Source organism: Schistocerca serialis, chromosome 8 (genome assembly GCF_023864345.2).
Source record: "Schistocerca serialis cubense isolate TAMUIC-IGC-003099 chromosome 8, iqSchSeri2.2, whole genome shotgun sequence".
Taxonomy (NCBI): Eukaryota; Metazoa; Arthropoda; class Insecta; order Orthoptera; family Acrididae; genus Schistocerca; species Schistocerca serialis.
The window spans coordinates 263317846-263340897 of record NC_064645.1 but is presented as its reverse complement, the minus strand read 5'-3'; the positions used below and the strand labels follow the sequence as shown (position 1 = coordinate 263340897).

The window sequence follows — 23052 nt, the reverse complement described above, 5'->3', positions numbered from 1 at the left end:
GAGTTGGAATTCTATTTCCGTTAATTTTGCGACCACAACTGCTGAGGTGTGTGCTGGTGCATTGTCGTGATGGCAAAGGATTTTTTTTGTGGTCCAATCGCCAGCGTTTTTCTTGCCGCTCGGTTTTCGGACGGTCTGATAACGATGAATAATATGCACCTGTAATAATTTTACCCTTTTCCAGATAGTCGAGGAGGATTATCCCTTGCGAATTCCAAAAGTCGCCATAACTTTTCTGGCCGAAGGAATGGTCTTCGCAGATTCTCCCTTTGTAGCCCATTGTTTAGATTGTTGTTTGGTCTCAGGAGTATAGTAAAGTGTCCATGTTCCATCCTCAGTGACGAAACGACGCTTGAAGTCCTGCGAACTCTTCCTGAACGGCTGAAAACTATCCTTGCAACACTTCACACGATTCCGTTTTTGAAGTGTGAGCAATTGCGGAGCCCATCTTGCGGATACCTTTCTCATCTCCAAATGTTTATGCAAGATATTATGTACCCGTTCATTCGAGATGTCCACAGCACTAGCAATCTCACACCCTTAACTCTTCTGTCATGCATCACCATATCATGGATTTTATCAATGATTTCTGGAGTTGTAGCCTCCACAGGGTGTCCAGAACGTTTAGCATCATTTGTGCCCATATGGCCACTACGAAAATTTTGAAACCACTTATAAACTGTTCTAAACGAAGGTGCAGAGTCACCGTAATGTTTATAAAGCTTCTCTTTAGTCTCCTGAGGCGTTTTGCCCTTCATAAAGTAATGTTTAATCACCACACGAAATTCTTCTTCGTCCATTTTTTGACAATCATTCGACTTCCTTGATTCACACGAATGCCGGACACAAAGAAATAGACCAATATGGCTGGAACTTAGTGTGAGTTCTTCACAAAGATGCTACTAACTAAACATGACCTCGGTACGCAGCGGTGGTGCCATCTCTCGGACTTTGCACGGACTTTTCAAACTCCCCTCGTACTTCTGGTAACAACTGTCGCAAACTCTTCTTGTGTGGCGTCTCAGTACACCACACTTCCACGACGCAATAAAATTCTATGGACATGCCTTGGATTATGGAGGGTTGTTTTAAAATTCAGCTATCTGTATTCGCTCTTCAGCAACGTTCGCTGTATTCACCACTTCGCACACTGTTTTAAAAATGAGATCAACATCTATAGGGTGCATTCAAATGAAAGCGAGACAGATAGAAAAAAAGTTAGTGAACTGTTTATTGTTTCAAAAGTAATGGTCATAAATGTTAAAGCATTTATGCTACTGTGAGAAAAGATAGTCAACGCCTTCATGGGGAAAGTTTTGTGGTTGTCCATGGAACCTATTCGTCCGAATCAATTCGACAGCTACGAATGTCCTTCATCAGGGCTCCAAAAAATTGTACTCCCGTGGGAAGAGATCAGGAGGAGAATGTGTAACGGCTTTCCAGCGAAACTTTGCAACGATGTCAAAACGATCTTGGCAACATGTCGGCGAGTACACTGGGCGTTTCGAGTACGCTGTAGAAGTTCCAAGGTTCGGGACTTTCAACAAATCGTTCAGTTCCTCGACGAGAGAAGCCCGGTCCTTGATCATGGTGCCATTAGAGAACCGTTCTGTGATCTTCCCCATTCTTGGAAAAATCCTCTCCAACCCCCATCCCGATTCTCTTTCAGCTAGCCGAAAAAATATTTCCCCTTCAGCTTCACACACGCCGGTGCGACGTTTGTCAAATTGTTGGCGCCATTCAGTACGGCTGGATGCGACACTGCATTTGATCCACGTAAGGTCAGAATTTTACAGTGAATCTTTGTATTGTTTAAGAGCCTTTCCCACAAGAATCGTAATTGTCGTGACACGTCATGCCTAACCAAACAAGCGATCATTTCTTAGGAAGTGCTCCAGGGTTGAACGATTTTAGCTTGGGCCAGCCGAACATTTAATTGCTGCGTAGTTTGCGACTCGTGCGAATTTATCAATGTCATGTAAGGATTTTACTTATCCTCCATCGAAGATTTTAGCATCTACACCAACTGACTGAAGTCTGATTCTGCCTTTCAGTAAAATTATGCGGAGTATGTGGGGAACAACGAAGTTTTCATACAAAGGCGATTGAGTTACTGTTTTTGAATTACCTAAGGATGTATCACACACGGATCCTCTCCAATCATTTTTCGAACAGCATTTGTCAATTTGAAAATACAACAGATTTTAACTGACCTTGACGGAAACACCACGATCATGAAGAAATCCTGCAGACAAAGTGTAAACAGTCTTTTGTGAAAAGTAATTTATTGCCAAAAGTTCAGTGAAGAGTTTCCGGGCACTGTTTCTGAGTTAGGTCTTTACAAAAATCGCATAAAATCTTCCAACGCAAATCTTTACGTGAGATTTCCGTTACTTTCACAACAGTGTTTCTCTAAAAGCTCTCTGTAATCAAAATACTCGACCAATTTCCGTGTTGCCATTATTTTTACAATAACAAATGACAAATTTTAAAGTATCGTTAGTGTCACATCTCTGTGGTAACATCCTATACTTGGAAAAGTATAAGTACTGTAATTACCACTTCACTGTCGAAGATACGGTCCACGCTCTGTTTGTACCTCATCTGAGGTGTGTAACATATTTTTCAGTTCCTTTCTGAAATATTGTTTCCCCTTTTACGGCGACAGTCAAAAACTAATAATGGTTTTGTCAGCCGAAAACAGGTAAACAAAATAAAGTAATACCGTAGAATATACATAATAATGTGCTTTTAATTTATACCTTTTTGTTAATGGACCTCGTGAAACACTGTTCATACAGTACAAATTTTCTCTTGTTGTTCATCATTTCGCAAATGGAAAACAAAGAAATAAGAGCTGGTAAACGCTACACAAAAAGTAATGTGTTCTTGGCAAGAAGAGGAAGGATATCCTCTTCTGTCAGTACAATATGCGGAGCTACAATTGTGCTGTGACGACTGGATAACTGGCTGATACGATATGAGCATTGTTGGAGGCTGATCTTCCACGACTGAACTTCACGGGTTAAGTCTATTGAACGGAGAAATGTCGGACGTCTGTGTGTAAAAACCACATTTTCGAGCTAAAAAAATTTTTTTCAGTGTCACACCGAGAAATTTCGTTCGTGGTTAATCGACGTTCTGTAGCGTAGATGACGATTTCGGACACGGGTTTCTATTCTCAATTAGTTCCTCAAAACCCTGTCTACAACCCACGAAATTTGTCGATATCGTTTTGTAACATGGTGTACTGAATAATATTACGTCACTATTTACGTGGTTTTCGGATTAATAATTATAGATGTCCCATGTGTAATGTTTTTAGGTTGGTTGGTACCTCGTAGTATATATGCCAAGGGCAAGCCATTAATGCTTATTTTTCTCTTGAGCAGTAGGCCAGGTGTTGACGTGTGGATGTGTGGACGCATTACAGTTAGCCTGAACCGACAAGCGTAGTCGACTTAGTGATGCAGTTGCTACCAATCAGAGAACATCACGTCGTAAGGCTTGTTAACTGTTTGTGAGAAGACTACTCGATGCAGAGAGTGTACATATTAAGGGACCGCCAGCCGGTGTGGCCGAGCGGTTCTAGGCGCTTAAGTCTGGAACCGCGCGACCGCAACGGTCGCAGGTTCGAATCCAGCCTCGGGCACGGATGTGTGTGATGTACTTAGGTTAGTTAGATTTAAGTAGTTCTAAGTTTTAGGGGACTGATGACCTCAGATATTAAGTCCCATAGTGCTCATAGCCATTTGAACCATTTTGTTAAGGGACCATATGTAAAAATATCTGCACCTATACCCATACACCATATATCCTCCGAGATAACCACACGCATTGCACACCACTTATGGGATTGGAGAAGGAAACGTGATCGCAGATCGAATCTCGCACACAGTTTAACAACAAGGCCAAGTCGCGCGGGGTAGCTGCGCCGTCTGAGGTGCCTTGCCACGGTTCGCACGGCTCCCCCCGTCGGAGGTTCGAGTCCTCCCTCGGACATGGGTGTGAGTGTTGTCCTTAGCGTACGTTAGTTTAAGTTGTAGTGTGTAAGCATAGGGACCGATGACTTCAGCAGATTGGTCCCATAGGAACTTACCACTAAAGCCAGGTGAGCCAGTGTGGTGTGCGTACTGTAAGACCTTCGGTACACACACCATCAGATTATTTCACTTGTCGCTCTAACGAAGTAGGCGAGTGTCAGCAATATGCCTCGTGGTCTTATCGTGGCGTGTTTATCTTCTGCCGTTAGGTCAGACTATAGAATCGCCACTTGCACGCTTAGAGTAGCAGATTGACGGTGACCAACTTTAAACAGAACTTGATTAATTTTCACACACATTTGTTAAAATAATAAAAAGCGTAGACATTACGTAACTTGATTCTGGATGCTGTTTACAATTGACAATCTGAACTTCCTTTGGTCTTGGTACGTTAATGTTATTGTCACATATCTCTGATACTTGACAATGTGTCTATTCATTTATCTTCATGGCTATGTACAGGAATATGGTAATCTTATTAGGTGCAGACCGAAACTGGACTACAGACTGGTGCAGACAAATGCAGACTGACTAATCGGTTTTTTTTTTTTTTTTTTACTTTATTGTTATTTTAAAACCTGTACAACTCAGGTAGGCTGGCAGCGGCACACTACGCCGCTCTTCAGCCATAGCGTTTTACAAGAGTATAAAACATGGTGAATGACAAAGAACAAAGTGACGGGCAAAAGAGAGAGGTCACAGAGACATAAAAAACACGGAGTCGTTCACATGTGACGATAACAACACTGAAAACACGTTGGCACGGCGCACAAAACACTGGTGAGTCCGACGGCACAAGTGAACGTAGGAGTGGGACGGCGGACACCAAAAACACTATATGACGTCACACACACGAAGCACAAAAGGCGACGATCTCCGGCGCGCGAATGTTCACTATACGTGTGCGAGTCCGAGGACCTGCCAAGAGAGGAGGAGGAGGAGGAAGGGGAGTGGGAGAGCGAGAGGGGAGAGCAGAGATGCCACGGGCAGGGGAGATAGGGGGGAGGGAGGAAGGGGGAGAGGAAGCCCAGGGGAAGAGGGGGAAGGGAGGGGACAGGGAGATGGAAAAAGAAGGGAAGAGAAGAGAAGGGAGGGAGGGTGCCGAAAGGAAAGGACACGGGAAGTGGGGGGTGGGGCAGGGTCAAAGTTGATAGGAGGGGTAGATGGAGGGGACGAGGACATCATCAGGGAGAGGGAGCTGGCGGAAGCCACCTTGGGAGAGGGTATGGAGGGTGGAGAGATGGAGACCGGGTGGGACGTGCGAATACAGGCGCGGCAGCGGGCGGGGGTGGGAGAGGAGCGGGGAAACGAGCGGGTGAGGGGGATCAAGTTTACGTGAGGTGTACAGGATGCGTATCCTTTCAAGGAAAAGGAGGAGGTGGGGGAAGGGGATGAGATCATACAGGATCCGCGTGGGGGAGGGGAGACGGATGCGATAGGCAAGGCGGAGAGCATGGCGTTCAAGGATTTGGAGGGATTTATAGAAGGTAGGGGGGGCGGAGATCCAGGCTGGATGGGCGTAACAAAGGATAGGGCGGATGAGGGATTTATAGGTGTGGAGGACTGTGGAGGGGTCCAGACCCCACGTGCGGCCGGAAAGGAGCTTGAGGAGACTGAGTCGGGAACGTGCCTTGGCTTGGATTGTCTGGAGATGGGGAGTCCAGGAGAGGCGACGGTCGAGGGTGACGCCAAGGTACTTAAGGGTGGGAGTGAGGGCGATAGGACGGCCATAGACGGTGAGATAGAAATCAAGGAGGCGGAAGGAAGGGGTGGTTTTGCCTACAATGATCGCCTGGGTTTTGGAGGGATTGACCTTGAGCAACCACTGGTTGCACCAAGCGGTGAACCGGTCAAGATGGGATTGGAGAAGGCGTTGGGAGCGTTGCAGGGTGGGGGCAAGGGCGAGGAAGGCGGTGTCATCGGCAAACTGGAGGAGGTGGACAGGGGGCGACGGCGGCGGCATGTCCGCTGTGTACAAAAGGTACAGAAGGGGGGAGAGGACGGAGCCTTGGGGCACACCGGCGGAGGGGAAAAAGGTGTAGGAATCGGTGTTATGGATGGTGACATAGGAAGGACGGCGGGAGAGAAAGGAACCGATCAGACGGACGTAGTTAATGGGAAGGGCGAAGGTTTGGAGCTTGAAGAGGAGACCGGAATGCCAGACGCGGTCATAAGCGCGTTCGAGGTCAAGTGAGAGGAAGATGGCGGAGCGACGGGAATTAAGCTGTTCGGAAAGGAGATGAGTGAGGTGAAGGAGAAGATCGTCGGAAGAGAAGGATGGCCGAAAGCCACACTGGGTGACGGGAAGGAGGCGGTGCTGGCGGAGATGCTGGTGGATGCGGCGGGTGAGGATAGATTCTAGGACCTTGCTGAAGACCGAGGTAAGGCTGATGGGACGGTAGGAGGAGACGGCGGACGGCGGTTTGCCAGGTTTAAGGAACATGAGGATACGGGAGGTTTTCCACAGGTCGGGGTAGTAACCGGTGGACAGGACTACATTGTAGAGCCTGGCCAGGGTGGAGAGGAAAGAGACAGGAGCTTCACGAAGGTGACGGTAGGTGGCACGATCGTGACCAGGAGCGGTGTTGCGTTTTGTGCGGAGTGTATCAATGAGATCCTGTGTAGTGATAGGGGCATTGAGTTCCGTGTGTGTAATGTTGTCCAAGTACTGGAAGCCAGGAGCGAGGGGAGGGGAAGAGGTGTCAGTTCGATCGCGGATATCTGGGAAGAGGGAGTAATCGAACTGGGGATCATCGGGGACGGAAAATACATCGGAGAGGTAGGAGGCAAAGTGATTGGCCTTACTAAGGGAGTCAGGGAAAGGGTGATCATCATGGAGAAGAGGATAATAGGGGGAGGGTTTAGTTCCGGTAAGGCGACGGAAGGCCGACCAGAACTTGGACGAGTTGATTGGTAGGGTTGCATTTAAACGGGTGCATGTCTGTCGCCAGTCCCGGCGTTTCTTAGCCACGAGCAAATTACGAACGTGTCGCTGGAGTTGCCGGTGGCGGCGTAGTGTGTCCGGGTCACGCGTGCGGAGGAAGGCACGGTAGAGACGACGGGATTCACGGAGGAGGAGAACGGCCTGTGGGGGTAAGGTAGGACGGTGGGGATGGATGGCGACAGTAGGAACGTGGGCCTCCACGGCCTCAGACAAGGTCCGCTGGAGAAAGGAGGCGGCATGGGTGACATCGTCAGGGTGGTGGTAGGTGAGAGGGTGGCTATCGACCTGGGTGGAAAGGGTATCCCGGTAGGCAGTCCAGTCGGCTCGGGAATAGTCGTGGACATACTTAGGGGGAGGGTCAGTACGAGGGTCGGGGCGAGGGCGACGACCGTCTGAAACGGTGAGGAGGACAGGGAGATGGTCGCTACCAATAGGCTCCAGGACATCCACCGTGATGCGGCCAAGGAGGTTGGGGGAGGAGAGGATAACATCAGGAGTGGAGTTGGATTCAGGACGGGTATGCCGGGGGATGGGGACGAGGTCACCTTGAAGGGTGGAGAGGAACCGATGCCATCGCCGTAACTGGGCAGCGGAACGACTATGGATGTTGAGGTCGGCGGCGATCACATAGGAGGAAAAGGTACGATCGACGTGGGAGAGGAAGTCGAAGGGAATAGGAGCGTTGGGGCGGACATAGATGGTGGCGCAGGTAACGGTAAGGCCGGGGAAGAAGAGACTAAGGATCAGGTGTTCGGTGGGGTCGGGAAGGAGAGGTTGGAGCCGAACGGGGATCTGGCGGTGGTGACCAATGGCAACTCCGCCACGCGCAATCGGGAGGGGATTATCGGAGCGGTGGAGGAGGTAGGGCGAAGTGTGGACTGTGTGGTGGGGTTGCAGGAAGGTTTCATTGAGGAGGAAGGCATCCACGCGGTGGGTGGCAAGGGTGTGCAGGAACAGGTTTTTGTTGGCGGGAAGGGAGCGTATGTTGTTGAAAAGGATACGTTGCTGTCGCGCCATGACTGGGATTTAAACGAGGGTGTCAAGACGGGAGAAGGTGAAATGGGCCTGGTTGTTGGAGTAGGTGGCGTACATCTTGAGTTGGAAGATGGAACGGGCAGCAAGGGAGATCTGCTGGAGGGTGTGAGGGCGCTGAAAGGGATGAACATTCTGGAGGACGATGGTGAGGAACCTGATGATGTCCTCAGCGGTGGGTGGGGGACGAAGGGAATTGCCAGGAGGGGTGGGGGCGTCCAGAGGACGGACAGGTACGGTGAGTTCAGGAGTGGTTGGAGGGGGTCGGGCTTTACACTTTTGGGAGTAGGTGGGATGAGGGAGATTGCAGGTATTACAGGAGGGAGGGGATTGGAGGTTAGGGCACTGCCGGAGGAAGTGCGCCTGCCGACAATGCGGGCAGGTGGGGGCCTCGCGGCACTCAGCTGTGGGGTGCGCATTATAGCGCAGACACCTCTGGCAGCGCAGGGATTGAGGAGGGGAACGGGAAGGGTCGACCTTGTACCGCTGGTGGAAGAGGAGGGCACCCTCCTTCAGGAGACGGTCAATGGAGGGGGCGTCCTCAGAGAAAACCCGCATAAGGCGGGTGGGGCCGGCCGAGTTGAAAATGCGGCGGACCGCCCGCACCTCCAGCGTGGGATGGGCCTGGAGCTCCGCCAACACCTCCTCCTCCGTGATCGACGGACTGAGCCGCGTGATCACGGCGGTGAGGGTCGGCGGGCGACGCGGGGGTTGGGGTTGGCGGGTAGGAGATAGAGAAGGAGCAGGGGTAAGGGAGGCGTTGGGACCAAAACGGGTGATGGGGAGGCGGGAGAGGATGTCAGTATGGAGGGTTGGGCTGGGGGAGGAGATGAGAACAGAATCTCGGCGAGGAGTGAGGAGGGAGATGGGGGCACCAGGACAATGCTGGCGAAGGAAGAGGGTGAGGTTCCGGGCTTCAAGGAGAGAGGGATCAGGACGGGAGAGGAGGTAGCGGTAGGAGGAAGGGAGAGAGGAGGAGGATGAGGGGGCAGGGACAGGCGGGGAGACTTCCATGGCATCAAGGGTGGGGGAAGGAGGACGAGGTGCAGCCTTTTTGGAAGCAGAGGAAGCAGGGGTGCCACCGGGGCGCTTGACGGCGGTGGAGGAGGTGTGGGGGATGGGAACAACGGGAATGTGGCGGGGAGGGGCAGGTCCCGGGGCCAGAGTCGGCGCCGGGGATGGTGACGGTGACGGTGAAGGCGACGATGACGATGACGGCGGCAGAGGCGGCGGTGATGGCGAAGGTGACGGGGAGAGCTGGGCGTGGGCAGTGGCCCGACGGGCCACCACCCGAGCTGGAGCTGCAGTGACAGGCTGGGGGAGTGGGGGGAAGGGATCAGAACGAGAGGAGCGGGAGGAAGAAGCGGGAGAGGGGGCGACAAAGATAGAGGGTGAAGGGACAGTGAGGAGAGGTGGAATGGAAGGAGGGAGGTGGGACTGGGCACACCAAGTTATAGTGGTGGAGGCGGCGGAAGGGGAGGTATAGACAATGGCGGTGGTGGTAGTAGTGACAGTGGTGGTGGGGGCGGACATGACGGGAGAGAGAAACAAGAACGAACAGAACGAAGAGGAGAGGACAGAAACCGGGGACAGACAAAGACGAAGACGGATGAAGACGAAGACGGCCGTAGACCAGGGTCAGGACGGCGGCGATGGTGGCGACCAGGCGGCACCGGATGGCGGCGGCGGCGGCGGCGGGCACCGGCGGCGGCGGCGGCGGCGGCGGCGGCGGCGAGCACCGGCAGGCGGCGGGCACCGGCGGCGGCGGCGGCGAGCACCGGCAGGCGGCGGCGGCGGGCACCGGCAGGCGGCGACCAGGCGGGGGCGGCGAGCCCCGGCAGGCGGCGACCAGGCGGGGGCGACGGGCGACGAGCCCCGGCAGGCGGCGGCGGCGGCGGCGGCGGCGGCGGCAAGGACCGGCAGGCGGCGACCAGGCGGGGGCGACGGGCGACGAGCCCCGGCAGGCGGCGGCGGCGGCGGCGGCAAGGACCGGAAGGCGGCGACCAAGCGGCGGCGGCGGCGGCGGCGGCGGCAAACAGACGACACGGCAAGGATCTTCCACGTCGAAGGCGCACCCTGAGAGTAGCCCAGGCAGTGAAACTCTTCGATGAAGAAGAGAGGGAATCCAACCCTCGAAAGACTAATCGGAGGTCTGTACACTCTTTATAATACCTCGTGCGTTCAGGTATCACTGCGCAAGTGTGATCCGCGAGAAGAAAAGGTTCTACGTTAGCAGCAATCTCATTGGCTGCGTTACATGTTAATAAGCGGATCGGCAGAAGCAGAATTTGTTCCGTCTCTAAGACAGCGCCATCTCGTAGTGCAGAGATGGACGGGCGCTGCGCCTGCGCTGTTGTGATTAGTGGTGCGCGCTCTAGTGGGAAATTTGTGTACGCGCTGACTACGCGGAACTATGTACACAACAGCCAGCAAACCTGGATGTGTTCTTTAGGTGTTTTCCTTTGCCCTCCTTGGCGAATGCTGGTCCCATGTCCCGCGAAAACATTCTCGCACTTGAGCATGACATTACATGTAGGCAGACGGAATACACATATTATGTCCTGGGGGATGTGGTGACGACAGATATGGCATTCTGTCACAACTGTCACCTGTGTAAGAAATGTCTATCCCATACCAAATATGGGAAAAGGTATGAATGGAAATCACACATTTTCGTGGTGATAATTAAAAATTTAAAAGTACGCTTCAAATACGCTAACTGTAGTGCTGTGTGGTTCGTGTCTAAGTAGCGCAGAGAAATGTGTAAACATAAATTTGGACATAACGCTCATTGCAATCTATTTCTGGCTCCATTAATTTGCCAGGTGCCACAAGAGTGACTGTTGTGTACATAGTTCCGCGTAGTCAGCGCTTACACAACTGTCCCACTAGAGCGCGCCCCGCTAAGCACAACAGCGCAGGCACAGCACTCGTCCGTCTCTGCACTACGAGATGACGCTGCCTTAGAGACGGACCAAATTCTGCTTCCGCCGATCCACGTATTAATATGTAACGCAGCCAATGAGATCGCTGCTAACGTAGAACCTTTTCTCCTCGTGGGTCACACTCGCGCAGTGATACCTGAACGCGCGAGGTATTATAACGAGTGCACAGACTTCCAATTAGTCAGTCTGCATTAGTCTGTACCTGTCTGTATTTTGTCTGCACCAGTCTGTACCAGTCTGCATTAGTCTGTACCAGTCTATAGTCAAGTTTCAGTCTGCACCTAGTAAGATTATCATATTCCTGTACATTGCCATGAAGATATATGTATAGACACTTTGTTAAGTATCAGAGATATGCGAGAATAACATTAACGTACCAAGACCAAAGGAACTTCAGATTGTCAATTGTACACAGCATCCAGAATCAAGTTACGTAATGTCTATGCTTGTTATTATTTTAACAAATGTGTGTGTGAAAATTAATCAAGTTCTGTTTAAAGTTGGTCACCGTCAATCTGCTACTCTAAGCGTGCAAGTGGCATTTCTATCGTCTGACCTAACGGCAGAAGATAAACACGCACGATAAGACCACGAGACATATTGCTGACACTCGCCTACTTCGTTAGAGCGACAAGTCAAATAATCTTAAGGTGTGTGTACCGAAGGTCTTACAATACGCACACCACAGTAACATTGCGCTGGCGTAGTGTGCTGACGCGACTGCTCGGAGAGACGCATCGGGCACGCGGCTGTTGGGATTGTCCAGGAGGCGGGACGGGGTAGACTATACACTGCAAGCGACGTCGGACCGCCGACAAATGCGCATCGCATAATGACGGCCCGCCGGGAGTCAAATCGCGCATCAACCAATTTGTCGCCGGGTGGTGGGACTGCGCCGCGCCTCGACGCGACGCAAACACAGCGCCAAACAGTGCGGACCGGCAGATAGCGGACGAGCGCTGCTGAATCTGCAATCACGGCGCCATTCACGCGGATATCGACGCGCCTGCCTGGGCAGAGGACGGCCGCGGCGGCTCTCTCTGTCCACTTTGGCCGCCTATCACAAGTTGCGGCGCGTCCAACTCCGAGCGCGCGATGCTAACTTCTGGTTTCGTTTCCCTCGCCGGGGAGAAACTTCTGCGGAGCGCATCCGCTGCCCGGGGCGAAAGGAAAGTAACTCGCACACTATTACTCATCCTGGTGCTCCGAAGCGACGGAGAGATTTCAGAGCCTGCCATGAATCACGGACCAGAGGACAAAAATCTGAAGTATCTCTGGCTCTCGTGTTCTGGATACGAACTATTGTGTGCACCAGATGACGGTATAGGATTTCCTTGGCGCCCATTACTCTTTCTTTCTTGCACCTCTAAGAAACCGTAGGTAACGTTTTTAGATAATTAGCCCTACGCTGAATTTTTCAGACCCCAAACGTTGCATTGTGTTAGTATACCAGCAGAAGAACGCTCCTACCAGAGAACAAAAAAGGCGAAAAAAAGACTAACTGCTGCTGTCTCTTCTCTCTGTCACTACCACCATCTTACCCGTTGTCATTTTCATACTCTCCGCCTCGCATTATCATTGGCTGTCACACACTTCCACTTGCTTCTTCTCTTTATTCCTCTCCAAGTGACACTGCTTCCTTCACAGTTTTCCTAGCACTATCACTGCCAATTATGTTCCACTGCTCACGTGTACCTTTCTTTTTCTCACACTGCCATTGCCTCCTTCGCTCTTTCTATACCACAACCATTGTGTACTACCTTCCAGCGTATATTACTTTTCCGTCTCTTTATCACTGTATCCCTCAAAATGGTTCAAATGGCTCTAAGCACTATGGGACTTAACATCTGCAGTCATGGACTGTGCGGCTGGTCCCGGCGCAGGTTCGAGTCCTCCCTCGGGCATGGGTGTGTGTGTTTGTCCTTGGGATAATTTAGGTTAATTAGTGTGTAAGCTTAGGTACTGATGACCTTGGCAGTTAAGTCCCGTAAGATTTTACACACATTTGAACATTCTGAACTTAACATCGGAGGTCATCAGTCCCCTAGACTTAGAACTACTTAAACCTAACTAATCTGAGAACATCACACACATCCATGCCCGAGGCAGGATTCGAACCTGTGACCGTAGCAGCAGTGCGGTTCCGGACTGAAGCGCCAAAAGCCACTCGGTGACAGCGGCTGGCACTGTCTCCCCCTCTCAACATAAAAAAGCACAGATATGTTCACGTGACAACATTTTTAGTAAAACTTTTAAAAGTGCAGAAGAGTGTAGAGTGAGGCATTTTGTACCCCACATTTCAGATACTCTTTTAAAACAGATGCATATTAGCCTTTTTTGTGCTCCGATAGAGCATTTTCCCGTTGCTTCCCTTCTTTTTCCTGCTGTAGCAGAGCATGTCACTCACATGAAAATAAATTTATGGGTCGGTAAAATTTTGATAGTTCAGCTATGTGAAATCAATATAACACAAAACTAATTTTACACCTCAGACAGGATATAATGTGGAGAAAATTTTTTCATGTGCTTCTGTATTATAAACATTGGGTTCTATGAATGCTTCTGATGATAACGGAGACACTTTACAGCATATATCTCCGTGCTACGTCACTTTATCAACTACGTTTTCGCTGACACTGAATATTACGAGCGTATTTTACGTGTTCAACTAAAGTAACTTTGAACTTCTTTATCTCGGAAACATTTGTTATGCATAGCCGTCTTGGAATCCACGATTCGGTTTCCGTACCAAAAAACCATGTTTTTGGGGCATTTCTCGATAACGGATAAATATTTTTGAAAACTGAAAGATAGCATTTTTATATGAATGTCTAGAGAATACATCATCAAAATTCGATCAGTTTTCAGCCGTTGTTTATTATTTAGATTTGGAACATATTAAGTAGCGCCTGCTGTCCCATGCGTACCGAAACAAGTTCAAAGTACAATCACAATTATACAAGAAATTAGAAATTTTACTTATTGTCGTTTGGATAGTCACTGATCTACTTGCCCCTTTCGTGCAGGATTCCATGTGGCAATGTTTGCATATTCAGTGTCGCATTTTACATTCATACCTCGTGTTTGGTTTATATGTTGAGTTGTTGAAATAAAATGGTGGAAACCATAGACTGCCCTTCTGGTAATCACGTATCTCGAAGTTTTCCTTCGTCCGTGTTTGGTCAGTCATGGTACCTGCTCCTTGAAATGTGGAGGTATGTCTTCCCTTTTTTCCTTCACTGTTTCTAGTAGGTTTTCCGAAGTGATGTTGTTGGCTAGAATCAGGTTTGTCTCTAGGAAGAATTCCCTCGCACGAAGAGTGTGGATAACATTGTTTTGGACACTCCGATTGCGTTTTTTTATGTAGACCGCCCTTAATTTTTCTAGAGATTTAGATTTTTCACTGTGAGATGTTGTCTGATGATTTCTATGCCGTACGTCGGTAACGACAAGATATTGACACTGAATACTGCTGTTGCTGTGTTAAGGGTAAGGTTCAAATGGTTCAAATGGCTCTGAGCACTATGGGACTTAACTACTGTGGTCATCAGTCCCCTAGAACTTAGAACTACTTAAACCTAACTAACCTAAGGACATCACACACATCCATGCCCGAGGCAGGATTCGAACCTGCGACCGTAGCAGTCGCGCGGTTCCGGACTGCGCGCCTAGAACCGCTAGACCACCGCGGCCGGCTTAGGGTAAGGAATCTGATGTATTCGATTTCGTGAATAGCCGTTATTGCTTGCGCTACCTTCTCTGTTCCATGTTTTGTGAAACGTTTTGCAGTTGTTTGTATCGTGACAGGTATTAGAAGTCTGGTACAATGTTTAGTTTTCTGTCCCGTACGAAGATCTCTGCCGATGCAGATACTTCATCCCCGTTTCTGAGCATTACCATTACGATTTCCGCCGCACTTATTTCGAAATCGTGCTTGATGCAGCAATCTTCCTTATCGTTTGTTATTTCTTGCAGTTTTGTAAAGTCGTTTGTGCCTGTTATAATATCGTCTGCACACGAGTATGAGATTACATCCTCCCTTTGGTATATTCTTACAATTTCTTTCCCTGCAAGGTTAAAGAATAATGGACATAATATGTCTGACTGAAGTTCTACATTTGAGAGGAGTTCCCGCTCTGGCAGGGAGAGGTGGCCTGAGATCTGTCTTTAGCTCCATCGTAGTATTGTGCTTATGATTCGTGCCAATATGTTGTTATTGATTAGCGTTTCCTCCAATTTGTTTTGTCACTAGCTATCTCTTTGTATAGACAAAGGCTTTTGTGAGGTCTATAAATGCATCACTACTATTCAACTGCGGTCAGAGTTTATCTTCCTTTTCCGGATCCCATTTGATTTTTTGGTATGTGTTCATCGATTTTTTCTTTTATTCTTTCCGTTATTATTTTCGTGAGTATTTTGAAAGGTAAGTTTTCTAGCGCTATGCCTCTGTATTTCCTTGAGTCCTGGGGACTTCTTTTACCTTTATTTAGTACTTTTATTAGGCACCGTCTACACTATTCTGGATTGGAAGCTGTTTTATGCACTTACTGTAAAGATTTATCCACACTGGTGTTAGTATTTGGGCTGTCTTTTTTATATTCGCCATACGGTCTGTCAGGGCCAGCAGCTTTTTTGTTCTTGCTGCCACTGATGCCGTTAATGGTAACCTTGACTTCTTATATAGCTAACAGTGCCCATTCCTTAGTTATTTGCGGCAGTCTCTCACGTTTAGCCTCACGTTTGCCTTTTATTTCTTCATTCTTAAATATGTTGTCGACGTGTGCCTCTCGTTCTTTCATGTCGATGTAGTGTGTTCCGGTTCGTTTCCTGGAGCTTAGCGCTATGTGTGAGTTTATTGTGGCTTCTTTCACTACTTTCTTTCCTTCCCTTTTCCAGAATGTTCTCGTGCTTTCTTTAATGTTGGCTTATTGGAAGACAGGTATTGCAGCCAAATAATGTCATTTATGAAATCTGTAATGTTGTGCATATGGGGCACGCGACAGACAAATGTGACTGCAACAAATACAATGAGTTGTCCAGTGTTAATAACACATTGTGCCATTGCAGGTTGTTTCGGCTGTAGGACAAGTCCAGACAAAATGTGACTAAGAAGGAGTATTGGGGAAAGGGGAATTTCAGGTAGCCCTCATTTTTGCCCGATTTCCCAGTCACTCTTCTCTCCACATCTCTGATGCCATTATCCAAGATGGTGGACAGGTTGACTTAAGGACGGAAATTAAAGAAAACGATGGGAAATCAAAAAGTCCCACAAGTTCAGTTATCTGAAGTATAAATGTGGTCTTTCCCGCCACTCGTCTGATGTCACACTGGAAGGGAATCTTTTGTTCTAAGTTTGGAATCCAAGACGGCCCCTTGTTCTATGCTTGAAGCTGGGTATCCGCTATGACTCGGATGTCACAGCTCATTGGGACAGCCCACGTAATTGCCAAGTGATTTGTGCTAAGTATAGAATCCAAGATGGTGGATGTAGGCCACTTATCCTAAAATTAAAACTAGGTTTTTCCCACCCTTCTTAGACCACAGCCCACTGGCACAGCCTGCGTCGATGCCAGGCTTCTTATGATGCGTTTAGAACTCAAGAGCTCGACTGGCCTGAGTTTAAAATGGTGGTAAGTTTAATAATTCTCTGATCGTAGGTCACTGCTGCAGCCTGCATGTTTAAACGCTTTCTCCCAACGTAGTTGCAGCCCACTTGTGCTGTAGGAACAATTACCTCTGCTTCTGGAGTAGGATAGCATACAACCTGCATTATCCTCGTAGCTGGGGAGGGCTTCCATATGTCGGGTCATACAGCCAGTCATTTGGGTAGGTGAAGGACTGGGATTGGAGTATTGTTGTATTTATTTAAATGTTTCATTTCAGTTAAAGTAACTTCTACAGAATCCGCAGTAGCTTGTATGATAGATGCACACAGTGATGCGCCAGCAGCCAAGACATGTCGTGCCAGGAACGTGATGCTTGGTGGAAGTCTTCCCTTGCAGTGTACTAGATGAGTGGTGACAGGTGTGACAGTTTTGCGGTCGAAGATAAAACAGCGGGAGAAGCAGATGCCAGACTTAAATCCATAGGAAGAATCTTAAGGAAATGTAACTCATCCTCGAATGAAGTGGCTTACAAGCCGCTTGTTCGAGCCATCCTTGAGTATTGTTCATCTATTTGGGATCCTTACGAGGTAGGACTGATAGAAGGGATAGATAATATCCAACGAAGAGCAGAGCATTTCGTGACGGGATTGTTTAGCAGGCGTGACAGCATTACGGAGATGCTCAACAAACTCCATTGGCAGACTTTACAATACAGGGGGAGCATCACGGAGGGATTTACTATTGAACTTTCGAGAGAGCACTTTCGGGGAAGAGTCGGACTATATATTACTTCGCCCCGCCCTGCCCCCCCCCCCCCCCCGCCCCCCTATACGTCTCGTAGAATGACCGCGAGGAGGAAATTCGAGAAATTAGAGCCAATGCACTTACCGACAATCATTCTTCCCACCCGCGATCCGCGAGTGGAACAGGGTTGGAGGACTCAGTTAGTGGAACAAAAAGTACCCTCCACCACTCTCCATTAGGTGGTTTGCGGATTATGATGTAGAAGTAGATAAATCGCAGTGCTGTACTCCCATTCACCAGCGTCGAAGAAGCCGTGCAGATCGGTGACACCTAATTACCGAGGGATATGTATCTCACGGCCGAAACACCCATACAACCAGTGATGTTTGATGTCAAAATAAATCTGTAATGAATGACACGGTTTCTGTCGAAGATATTTGCGAGTATATCACATGAGTCATATGAGGGCGTGCTGAAAATTAATGCCTCCGGATACTGTATTTTGTTCTCAAGATGGTTGAAATATTACACGTCTTGCATATTTCTCGATCGAGTTTCCCGCTTCGCTGACACCAGTTCCAACCTTCTGCCGGTAGGGAGCTACGAATTGTAGCATGTAACATGGTGGAATGTAACGTTGTAAGAGGTATGCGATGTATGCGCTGCCTGCAACAGGCAAGACTTAGGAGAGTCTCTGACCAGAGAGCAGTATGTAGTTAGTTGTTGCTTGTCGCTAGTCGGCATTAGTCTTGAGTAGTCTGCGTGAGTCGGCAGTAGTCGGCAGGCGTCGGCGCGTGTCTGCGCTTGTGTGCAGTCTGCTCTGGTCGGGACTCTGGAGGATGAGTATTATTGTAGAAGGTAAAGAAGCAGCCTTGCGCGTATCTAGTAATGTATGTTAACTGTCATCCAATTTCTTTCAAAAAATGGCCCAATAATAATTTTTATAATATAAAGTAATTTTTTTTTAAAAAAAGCATTCATTTCAATTTAAAGATTTTATCCAATGAATAATTATTCCTTTCACGAATCACAAAGCATAGGCGAGCATTGCACGGAGCTGTGCCGAAAAAATTTTTAGGTAAGAGCAGATATATTCGCAGTTTTTATTGAGGTAAGAATTCTTGCTTTTTTTATTCAGAGTACAGGGCCGTGGCGCAGCGCTGCTGTCGTCATAAAATATACCAGGTTACTGAATTTTTTTTATTATTTTGGTGTTTAGGAATTTTTCTGTTTCGAACTTAACATTAAATGAGAAAAGAATTTTGTGATTACATTAAATGTGAATGCACTTCTGCACGGAGACTATAAATGGGAACCAATTTTGTTCAGAAGTAACAATGGGGCATTTTTTGAAAGAAATTGGATGACAGTTAACATACGTTACTAGATATGCGCAAGGCTGCTTCTTTACCTCCTACAATAATACTCATCCTCCAGAGTCCCGACCAGAGCAGACTGCACACAAGCGCAGACACGCGCCGACTACTGCCTACTCACGCAGACTACAGCAGACTACTGTCGACTACTGCCGACTAGCGACAAGCAACAACTAACTACATACTGCTCGCTGCTCAGAGACTCTCCTAAGTCTTACCTGTTGCAGGCAGCGCATACATCGCATACCTATTACAACGTAACTAAGCCGGTGTGTGGGAAGCAGCTCAGAAAGCTGAAAGCACGAATAGGATGAGTTCGTCCACACATGGAGCATTCTCTTTTCAGCTTGACAATGCCAGATCACACACAAGCGCTGCAACGCCTGCAAGAATCCGACGCCATGGGGTCACTGTCATCCTCTGTACAGTCCCGACTCGACCCCATCCAACTTTCATCTGTTTACAAAACTTAAAGAACACCTTCCAATACCTACTTTGATAGTGATCAAGCGGTTCAAGTGGAGATGAGGTTGTGGCTCTGTCAACAAAGTCAAACGCTGTATGGTTACTGTACCAGCAAACTCGACTCTAGTTTGGAGAAATATGTTCGTCTCCAGGGTGACTATGTTGAGAAATAAATATGAATACATGAAGAATAAAGACGTAGAATGATAATGAAGTTTATTTTACTAAACAGGGTTCAGAGTTTCCAAATAAAAAAATCCGACACATTACCTTTCAGCACACCCTCATAAAAAAGGTTTAGTTCTCCTCTTCTTTTGACAGACCCTAACACCAATAGGCAGTGCATCTAGGTATTTAAATTTTGTGTAGGAACAGATTAACAAGTTTTGAAATGAGCGAATTTGGTATGGAAACTTGTGAAATTTCTTTCGAAATCTGTTCGTATAAAAGATACTCTTAGGAGTTTGATAAGCAAGAAGGAGGCCAGATAAACTTTGAAAATCTACTAGAAGCATATAGATACAATGTATCAACTTTTGAGGTATCATACGTGGTTCATGGGCGAAACTTCATCTGCTAAAAATAATCTAAGAATATAAACTAAATTTAGTCCTCAACGTAGTTACGTGTAAGTTTACTACATTTAGCAACAAATGGTCGCTAAATGTCATTATTCCATTCGTTTTAAAGTATGCAAATGGTTATCAATTATTAAATGCAGACTGTCATATTCTTAAGGCCACAGTGGACAAATTGTGTAACAAAGCAGAGCTACTGTTCTGTAGTTTTCTCCACATACAAGCATCTGTTACGAAGTGTATCACAGTATCAGCGTCAGAGCACCTTTTAAAATCAATGAGATGACTACCAAATTGTAAGTAGTATTGTCGTTCTGTTATCGATTTACTCATAGTTTACACCTAAGTTTACTACTTTAGCAAATGATCGTTATATTAAGCGTAGTTAGTGCACCAGGTTCAAACTCTGCAAATGGCCTTTCGGTTGACGGAAGCAGAATATCGTATTCATAATGAGAGTTTCACTCTGCAGCGGAGTGTGCGCTGATATGAAACTTCCTGGCAGATTAAAACTGTGTGCCGGACCGAGACTCGAACTCGGGACCTTTGCCTTTCGCGGGCAAGTGCTCTACCAACTGAGCTACCCGAGCACGACTCACGCTCCGTCCTCACAGCTGTATTTCTACCAGTACCTCGTCTCCTACCTTCCAAACTTTACAGAAGCTCTCCTGCGAACCTTGCAGAACTAGCACTCCTGAAAGAAAGGAGACGAGGTACTGGCAGAAGTAAAGCTGTGAGGACGGAGCGTGAGTCGTGCTTGGGTAGCTCAGTTGGTAGAGCACTTGCCCGCGAAAGGCGAAGGTCCCGAGTTAGAGTCTCGGCCCGGCACACAGTTTTAATCTGCCAGGAAGTTTCAGAATATCGTATTCTTACGAGTCCAGTGGACGCATTGGAGGACACAACACAGCATCTGTTTTATAGCCTATATAACGGTCGAGGAGGCTATTTCGACATATCTGACCAAGAATTATGTTGTTTTCTTATGGTCCCAGTAAACGTATTGCAGAACACTTTTTTCCACACTTTGAGTTTTCACAATGACCACCAAACGCTTGAAATACACAGGGTATATGCAGGCTGTATAACTTAACCACATCCTATTGAGGCTGTTCCAATCAACAGGAATGCGGCATCTTGAAAATGTACTCTTTCAGGAATACGATGATATTTCAGTAAGGAATCTGTGAGCTATTTTATATTCCATTGCTGGCACAGACTGCATGGTTGCCAGAGGGTTTCCGCTAATGCGTGCGATGTAGTGGTTGTCGGAGCTATTATAGTCGCCTTTACCACACACATCTGAATCTTAGAGCAATGAATTTTGTGGTGAGATCATTGAATTTTCTGTCGCACTTAGCGAATTTTTTGTCTTTGCTATTAAATTTTTTTAGATCTGTTTTGTGTCGAAATCAGCGAATTTTGTATCAATATCAGCGAATTTTCTACCGAAATTATATAATTTTAGTTCGACACCAGTCAGATTTGTGTCGAAAACGTAGAATTTTGTGTCTAATTCAAAGAAATGTATCTTAAAATCTGTTGACATAAAATAGTCTTTTAGGATTTAAGAAAGAGTAGGCAATGTGATTGAAATTCCAATAAAAATAAGCGTAGGCTGAAGGGAAATGTGGGTAACAAAAAAATTGCAGAAAAACCTCTAGGGAATCATGAGAATATAGGTCCAAGAGAGGTGTACTCAGACTGGAAAGCGGTAGGTTAAGGATGCTGCCCTACTCCCCTATTGTTGTACCTGTACAGTGAAGAACCAAGAGCTAGTGCCGTACTACGGGAGTTGTTGTATCGGAGCTCTTATTTCAAAATCAGTCAATATCGCCTTATGTGGTAAGGATCGTACTGTACCACAATATGCCCAGGCAGCACCCCCTTAGCAATCTCTCCTTCTTAAACAATACATAAAATTCGTATGGCTGTAAGCAGCTTTCTAATAATATATCGTAAAGCAAAATATGTGACAATTCAGTTTGATTTGAAGCTAACGTCTGCTTATACAGTTGTTTTAAGAATAAAACGACTAGATTGTAGCTTACATAATAACTTTGTTTATATGTATTAGTATAGAAAAAGTCTTTATAAATGAAAATATTTACACTCATGAAATTTTCTACGTTATGTACTGAAAAAAATTCTGATGATTACTGATGACTAAGAGTGCGACTTCTCTTCGACTAGATATCTAACATGGAACCTCTTGAGTGCGAGGACGCAAGTTCAATCTTTAGTAAGGCTCATTTGAAAGTGTTGTGTTAACGATGATGACAGGAAAAATATTTGCTGCTAATGACTCACCACGTGAATCAGAAGGGCGACAGAAATGACTGTCCGGTAGGTGCAGAGATCAACCTTCTATGAGATGTATGCACTACACTTCGCAAAATGGGCATCGTCGGCACTCAAGAAATATTCGAAAGAAACCTTTAATTTGCACTATGAACACCGAATGAAAAACCTTGATCATAAAGTTTCGTACCATCAGTATCAAAGGCGAACTCGTTGGGAGTTACAAGCCGTGCAGGACGTTCAGATAGATATCCACTCTCAAATAAAGTATATAGAATCATATTGATGTAACCGGATGATAAGAACTGATGGAATGTGGTGGCATGCAACCGAATGCGAAACAGTCTGTCGTGGAGATTATCGTGAAACTGCTTTCTGTAAGGCTTGGTTGCAAATAGTGCGATAATATGTTTTATAAACACGGTACAAACAAGCATGCAGAGGCTGAATTTATCTAAAAGTGTATGATTTTTACACGCAGACCAGGAATCAGGAAATAGCAACTTATTTGCGTCCTGTGAAGTAAATATTCCCTACTGCCCATGCAAGATCACGCACACGGGAAAGAATAAACAATTTCCTAGCCTATTCACCATGCAGATTAACAGACGACATAATTGTATACGAATGGGTTAAGGGATTGATGTTAGGTGATGTTGATGCACTTCTCTTGATATCTCTAATTTCCAGGGTTCCTTTATTATGCATTTCCTCTTCAAATCCCGATTGGTCCTAGTTGAACATAAATTCCACTGATCGATGGGATAGGTTTGTTTATGTCATCTACAAATTTTCAGGCTGATTATCCAGTTTGCTGTGCATCGTCAAGATGACGCTTTGTTTGAAATTTCTTTATGTTTCGTCTTCCAATTCTGTACCATTGTCTGAAGTTACGCAACCTTCCACTACTTCCCTTGAAATCACTGTGATATATGTCGCAACCAATTTTATGTGCGTAACGTAGTAGGTCGCTATCATCCACATCTTCTAAATTGTATCGAGCATCCTTGAAACGACCAAT

General features: G+C 47.1%; 1 non-coding gene across 1 annotated transcript; it reads right to left on the bottom strand.

The window, feature by feature from the left end:
* Nucleotides 1-20249: 20249 nt before the first annotated feature.
* On the bottom strand, nt 20250-20324 carry Trnas-cga (transfer RNA serine (anticodon CGA)). Its single transcript has one exon. It is a non-coding gene; the product is annotated as a tRNA-Ser (tRNA).
* Between the last annotated feature and the right edge of the window lie 2728 nt (nt 20325-23052).